The following is a 7500-nucleotide window of genomic DNA, read 5'->3' on the forward strand; positions in this document are numbered from 1 at the left end:
GTGCATGGTGTGACGTTCACGTGAAACAAGGTTGCACTGTAACAAAGAAAGCCTAGGCTCAAATGCATATCCCTTGCAGAGGTCAGTCATGGTTGTCACAGTAACTTTAATTTATAATGGTTTAAAAATTGACTAAGGAGAGAGGAAGAGAACGCGACAATGACAAAACAGAATACCGGTAATAGCTCGTACTTGGTGGAAGAAGTTACTCCACAAATTCTTTCCTTGGCCACTAAACCGTTTGTAATTTTTACGGATGCTTTATTTAAAGTGGCTGCGTATTTAAAAAAAAAAAGGTTTAATAGTTATTTTCTTTGTTCAGAAATGAAACTCGAATTAAACTAGACGCTCCATGAGCGTACAATGGCTTGCCTGTGGTTCGTGTTACTCAAACACAGAAGGGACCGAGTTGGGTGGTATTAAACTGCAGCGTTCCAGGCAATTTTTTTCAAGTTGGGGGCTCCTTAAGACCATTTAAGGGGTCACCCAGAAGTCGTATCAGCAGAGGCCCTTTGGCTCACACGTTCATACGACAAAATAGATATTTTTTCTGAGGTTGAAAAACCTGGCTACCGGCCTATTAATCATTTGTCAGAAAGAAGAGATTCCTGTCATCTTTAAAAAAAATAGACACGTATTTCTTACGTGTGGTAGTGCAGTAATCATCATCATCATCATCTTGTCCTTTGCGTTCTCTCTCTCTCTCCAAGCTTTTCGGTCCTTCGCACAACTACCGGCTTCTGCCCAACCTTTGAACCCAAGTTCACCTAGTTCTCTCTTTACCGTTCTTCGCCATGTCTCCTTCAGCCTACCTCTCCTACGCCTTCCTTCTGGGGTCCATGTTAAGGCTATCTTCGTGTTCTCATTTACACTTTTCCTGAGCAGTAATACATATTGTCAACTGAGCTGCGCTTTGCCTACCAGGAGATTCAAGTTGTCTTTGCGTAATATGTAGCTCTAATACTACACAATATCGTTTTGGTATTGTATATCACTGTAGTGCCATGGTAGAAGTCTTAGGTAAATAGCCCACTGAGAAGACATGTGGTTACTAGCATAGTACTGAACCCAGAAAGATTGACCATTTTCACATTCACCATAATACACTTTGTTTGCCCCCCAAATTTGGCATAAACTATTGTTTTCAAATGCTCTTGGGAATCTGTACAGTCCCAAGAGCATTTGAAAACAATGGTTTATGCAAGTTTTTGGGGGAAAACAAAGTGTATTATGGGGAATGTGAAAATGGTCAATTGAAGAAAATAAACGGGAATCGAGAAACATTGACTTCTGGGCTGACATGTTGATCATTTTCAAGTTCCCTGACAACTTCTTTTCACCCTAAGTTTAAGCGTGCACTCTGAGAATCTGACAGTTTTGTAATACAAAACTTCACTGAAGTTAAACCTTATGCGGGCGGGGTTAGTATCTGGATGCATGAGTAGCTTAGGACCGAAAATTCGAACAAGGTACAGATTTTGTTAGCTTACTTTATGCAAAACAAATATTGAAGCAAAAGTAAATAAATATTGATACACAGTTTTTAGGAAGAGCAGAAGGAAGTTTTCAGGACGGTCGATCGAGAATAACATGAATATAAAAAGGTTACGATCAGCGACAAAAAAATTGGGAGATTTTTGCTAGGTTCAATTTTGTTATGGTATTTTTGGCTGCACAAGTAAATCGCGGCGTGTTTTTTTCCAGCGAAAAATTTATTGGAACAAAGTAACAGCATATTTGCTATTAGAGGCAAAAAACCCTTCCTATTTCAATTGCGTGCGTGGAAACAAAACACAAAATCGGTGTCACAAAGCATATGCAATGAAATAAATTTCTGACAGTTCATATCAAACCCGCTTCGAAAGAACCTTGGCCGTAAATAATGAAGCACAAAAGAGACAACAACCTTTCACTCAAAGAATTCTTTACTGTCACATTTCCAATATTTTTTTACCTTTGCAGAGTTAAATACAAAATATATGTAAATTGCCAGACAACTTAGATGCGACTTCAGTAAACACTGTGATGCATTCAAGGCGTTCGATTCCTTCAGTGTTTGTTAAATCCATTAAAAAAATGCCATTTGATTTTGGTGTTGTATATAATACCAAGTTAGTAAAATATTAGAAACAAAACTCAATTCATTTGATATCCAACGGCGAAAAATGAAATTGTTTTCGAAGACCATTACTCGTCGCTTTAAAGATTCCAGATATTTATTTTCCAACGCCTGTCTTGTTCATCCACTTGACGTTCCATTCTTTAGCTCCATGAGGGTATATTTTGTTTAAAGATCCACTAAAACGCCATGCGCGTTACAATGACTTTCGACGCCATTGCAGGTTAATCAAATGTCCTCCTGTGTGCACCAGAGGAATGTACGCATTGCCCCAACCCCCTCAAACGTAAGCACAAAGACACTACAATGACACCACTTAGCAGGGGAGTGATAGGCAAGACTTTTACCGACACGGGAAAAAAAAACGGTTGGGCGAGCTCGAGGACACTTTTAATATTAGGAGATTGAAAAGGAAGCCGATCACCAACAAAATTAACACGAAAGCCACAACGGAAACAATCGACAAGAAAATGCTTTTTGTTTTGCTCATAACAGTGTAAGAGGCATTCAAGCCGTCCCACCCTTACGGGGGTTACTGGCGGGCTGTGAAGGGCCTGATACTTTAGTAGAGTTTCCTTTTGGTTTAGCTCCACAAGACCGCTGTTGAGGGGTTTCACCATCATGCAGCATTAAGTTACCTCTATTCTGCAGCATAAATCTTTTTGGGAAGCTCTATGCTAGGTAAAAATCTAATTTAAGCTAAACAGCTTAAAGTGCAACTATACACCATCTTTACGCCGCAGTAGAAACATGCATAAACTTGGTAAACAACCTTTATGATAACTTTATATCACCTTTACGCTTAGAGGTGTAAATGTAACTTTACAAACATTTAAGAGGATATAATTTGTGGCGTAAAGTTGGATAACCCATCTTAAGGAGATTTAAGCCAACATTAATTTCAAATTGTCGTAAATATTCTTTTTCATGCTATGAATTTGTACTGAGCATTGAATTGCTGGGTGATTTGCCCCACATTTATAACAGACGTGTTCCGCGAACTGACACCCTTGGCAGTGTTTTCCGGCACGAAATGTCCAACACGTGCCCCGGGGGAAAAAATTCGAACAAAAACGCTGGCGTGTTGAGGTTTGGGGCTTATTGGGGATCGACTGTGATCTCCGAAAATTAGCTGAGGCCCTCAACCACAGCTCCCCGGCAATGTATTTGATCCCATCTTGGATATTTATCGGGTGCATGTTGCCTCAGATAACGAAATTGTTCGTCATACCAGAGCCAATCCCCGTTCGTCAAAGCAATATCACGGAGTACCTTGCAATACTTCATCAACTCTGGGGTTTCCCTCTGGTATCGCTCAGAATAGACCGAGACAAAAATGTTAAACGCCGAAACCCACTGTTGTATGTTGGAAACCTTCTTTGTTGCGTGATACGGGTCAAGGGTCAGCCGCGGCTGCTTTGATGGCCCAGTGGAGGGTGTCATAGATAACGCATACTTATCGATTTCAGGGGTGGATGCTAATAAGGCCCCAAATTCCACATATTCGTTAGCCTAGATTTTAGCTTTAATTTTAGAACCCACCCAGGAACTAACCCTAAGATTTGCTAACACGCTAGTAAAAATTTGTTTAGGTTGAACATTGTGGGGATCCAGAAGCAGAGAATCATTTCTTGTACCTGCACCGGTGGGGCTACGGACACCGCTGCTCACAGCTGAGGTGACGCTATCTGAGGAGAGGTCGGCTTGAGACTGGCCTGCCAATGGGGTTTCAATCGACGTGCTGTCCTCAAATGTGTTTTGTCTCAAGATCTCGGTGAGACTGTCCTTAGATAATGCTGTTTTCACCGCTTCCGAGATGGCCGTCGATATGGTGGCGGAGAGAGCGTTTACGTCCAAGGAGACCAAACCGGGATCGTTATTTGTTGGTTCAGGTACAGGTGGGACCGTTGCTGTCAGCTATGATGTCCGCACTCGCTTTGAACGTGTTTGGCGACCTATCCTTGATGGCTGTCCCGGACGCTTCCTAGGAGGCATGACTTATCGATAACAGATAAAATTAGGTAATTAAATAGGATGGAATGCTGTTTGATTTCTAAAGAATATTGATAAGAAGGAATACGACGTAAAATGACAAGATGAAATTCCATCGCAAATTTTTGGTCACAGTTGAGGTGGGGCAGTTCCACAGGTTCTCCTTAAATCTGGTTCATGAGCAATGTTATGTAACCGGATGTAAACGAGAAAAGGCCAAGTTCCCAAAACAATGCATTAACGCCTGTGCCGAGTGCATTGGACCACTCGTAAAGAGGCGGTCAAAGAATTGTACACTCATACAGCAGGAGTAAGCATAAAATAAATCATCACCAAAGCCATAAATGCACATTGGACGGGCCAACCATGGTTCAAAGGAACCGAACAAGCACAGCCATTGCTCGATGGAGTAAAACCCAACGGCAAACAACAAACAGGGGCTGTTAAAACAAAGAACAACTGACAATTCGGCTTTGCTTAAAACAAAAAAGGAACTGGCAAATCTTAAGACAATAAAATAAAAATCATAAAATGCCTGGGCAAGGTGGGCAGTATAGATAAGAAGCTTTTTCAATTTGTTACATGGTGTAAATTTGCCCTACATGCGTCTATAACGATTGTAGGTAACGTAGAACTGTTCCTCACGGGAACATAAGTATCCACAAATGACCAGCTCCCAATTAGCAACGTCAGTGGCTTCATAGCTCAGTTGGTTAGAGCGTCGCACCGGTATCCCGCGAGGTCACGGGTTCAAAATCCCGTTGAAGTCCTGAAATTTTCAGGTTTCTTTACGCAATTGCAAAAATTGCGTTCATAATTGCGAGGATCATAGCTTCGCTTGATTTCATATCCGCAGTTCATATATGATCCAATTCATATATCAGACCATAGGCGGCCCAGAGTCGGAAGGTAAACAATTATAAGGATTTGTATGGAAATCTCGATAACAGACTGAAAAAGTTATTTACCCGCAAAAGTTCTCAATAAAAAAACCGTACTTTATTGTCGTGATGAATTTCTCGCTTTTTGTGTGGCTTTTTGCCTGATTGAATGCGATTTAAGCGACTTCTCAAATTCCCGAGTTGTCACTCGTACCTAAATAAAGGAAAGGCTGGAAAGTAATTTCTAACTTACCTCAGATCTCGCCGAAAAAAATCACACTTCTCCGGCATCAGTCACGCTCAAACTCCAGCGATGGCCACACGGATAAATTTACTTCTCCTTGACCAAGTTTCAAGGTACAGCGAGTATCCATTGCTGAGAAACAGCGAAAAATATTCAAATTTTCAAACTCCGTCGAGGCTCGCTAACAACGAATTTTGACACGGCTGGTCAACGGTTCACTGAGCCTCCATACGGTGAGGGCAAACCTACGCAAGTGTACCCATAGTTGGGCAGAGCAAAACAAATCCCAGACTCGTCCCCAACGGAAAGTTCGACCTGGAGCGTAACAGCCAAATTCGATGTGCGCAAAATTCTTTTTCACGTAATATTATGAGGATCACAATTAGAGCTATGTGCCAAAAACGAATCGCACTTGACAAACAAATTCTTCATTGCCGCTCCGAACTTTCCAAAATCTGTCCAGCAATTTTAGTACAATCGATTCGCGCTAAAATATGACAACTTAATTCTGGACTGTTTGACCATTTACACCAAACCAAGACTCTTAAACAATTAATAGGTCCGCAAATTACCGACGACACTACATTGCATAGCCATAATACCGTTATTACAATTCCAGAAAATCTTCCGCTTACTGACTCAGAGAAATCTGTTCTCAGTAAGGGCCTAAATTTTGTCCCTATTACCAAACGCACCAACGAATTTTCTATTAAGCAAGATGTTGAAAAATTCCTTCGCCGCGTTCAGTTAAAAGCCTTTTTTCACGACAAAGAGGATGATTCGGACACTTCTAATAAAGATATTTTTGAAACACTTCTAGTTCGCAAATCCAAATGGACTCCCCCAGAGGGACAATTTGCCTCTTTAGATTTTTTCACCAAAAAATACCGTCACGACATTCACAAACTTAAATTCAATCGCAACACTAATTTTCCAACCTTTCCTCGGAAGAGTGGGCGGCGCTTAAAAATCTTAGTAAACGCAACGACATAGTTGTCAAATCGGCCGACAAAGGCGGCGCGGTAGTTGTTTGGCGGTCCGACCTTTACCAAAAAGAAGCTTTGCGGCAACTTTCGGATACCTCGTTTTATGCCAAAATCCCTAAAGATCTCACTTCCAACAATCAAAAACTTGTCAAAGACACCATTCAAAATCTTATAGTTAATCAAGAATTACCGGACACTGCCACTAATCTCATCATCAACACCCCTAGAACTTCGTGCATTTACTTCTTGCCTAAAATTCACAAACCCAACAACCCAGGTCGACCTATCGTTTCTGCCTGTAGTTGCCCCACCGAAATCATTTAGCTACTTAGACAGGATTATGACGCCTATCGTCAAATCTTTGCCATCATACATTAAAGACAGTACACATGCACTACAAATTTTCCGCGATTTCAATTTCTCCGGCCAAGACAAACTTATTTTCACCATGGACATTACATCTCTATACACAGTCATTCCTAACAGCGAAGGTCTTCAAGCACTTAAACACTTTTTCGATCAACGCACTGTCAAAGAACCTAGCTCGGAAACGCTCCTCCGCCTTGCCGAACTAGTTTTAACGCTTAACTGTTTTTCATTCGCCGGCAACTATTACAAACAAATTAATGGTGTAGCGATGGGCACAAGAATGGGACCTAGCTATGCCAATCTTTTTGTAGGATATGTTGAACACCAATATTTTAATCAGTACAACGGCCCTAAACCTGAACTCTAGGGCCGCTACATCGACGACTGCATCGGCGCTATTTCATCCAGCAGAGAAGTACTCGATCAATTTATAACCTCCGTCAACTCTTTTCATCCGACTCTTAAATATACCTGGGAAATTTCGGAAACTTCATTGGCTTTCTTAGATATCAAAGTTTCTATTAGAGGCAACGTGCTATGTACTAGTGTGCACTACAAACCTACTGATTCACACAGTTATTTGTTGTATTCATCGTCACATCCATCACATGTCAAGAACTCCATTCCTTATTCTCAATTTCTTAGACTTCGACGTCTATGTATTGATGACTCCGATTTTTCCAGCAAATCAGAGGAGATGTGCCAGTTCTTCGAAAAACGTGGCTATCCTGTCTCTGTGGTCAAAGCGGGCCATCATCGCGCCCAACAATTTGATCGACAGTCGTCACTACAAACGTCACAGAAAGATAAGAATGACAGAATTCCATTCACCCTCACTTTCCATCCTCATAATCACGCAGTCAAAAGCATCATTCTTAGTAATTTTAAATTACTCCAAAATGATCCCGA

The 7500-nt window shown here is 41.2% G+C and overlaps 1 pseudogene; it reads right to left on the bottom strand.

Moving 5' to 3' along the window:
- Positions 1–2626: 2626 nt before the first annotated feature.
- Positions 2627–4114, bottom strand: LOC138049951 (uncharacterized; annotated as a pseudogene).
- Positions 4115–7500: the final 3386 nt, after the last annotated feature.

This window comes from Montipora capricornis, chromosome 1, assembly GCF_036669925.1.
Source record: "Montipora capricornis isolate CH-2021 chromosome 1, ASM3666992v2, whole genome shotgun sequence".
In the NCBI taxonomy this organism is placed as follows: domain Eukaryota; kingdom Metazoa; phylum Cnidaria; class Anthozoa; order Scleractinia; family Acroporidae; genus Montipora; species Montipora capricornis.